Raw genomic sequence first — 212 nt, 5'->3', positions numbered from 1 at the left:
CGACTCCAGCACCTTGGCTCAGAGTAGAAAAAAATCTACTACCCTTGTGGAACATTAGTAATTGTTCACTTCTACAACACTACAGCTAATAACAGTGCTGCTTAATGATGGTAATTAGTATTGGTGACCTTCATTTTCACTCAGCTGATAAACTTACTTGGTATGAAGCCTGCGTAGGAAGGTATCAGTCCATCACTGGTGTAAATTCTGTT

This window comes from Athene cunicularia (genome assembly GCF_003259725.1).
Source record: "Athene cunicularia isolate RWA chromosome 17 unlocalized genomic scaffold, athCun1 chr17_part1, whole genome shotgun sequence".
Taxonomy (NCBI): Eukaryota; Metazoa; Chordata; class Aves; order Strigiformes; family Strigidae; genus Athene; species Athene cunicularia.
This window is presented reverse-complemented; position numbering follows the sequence as displayed.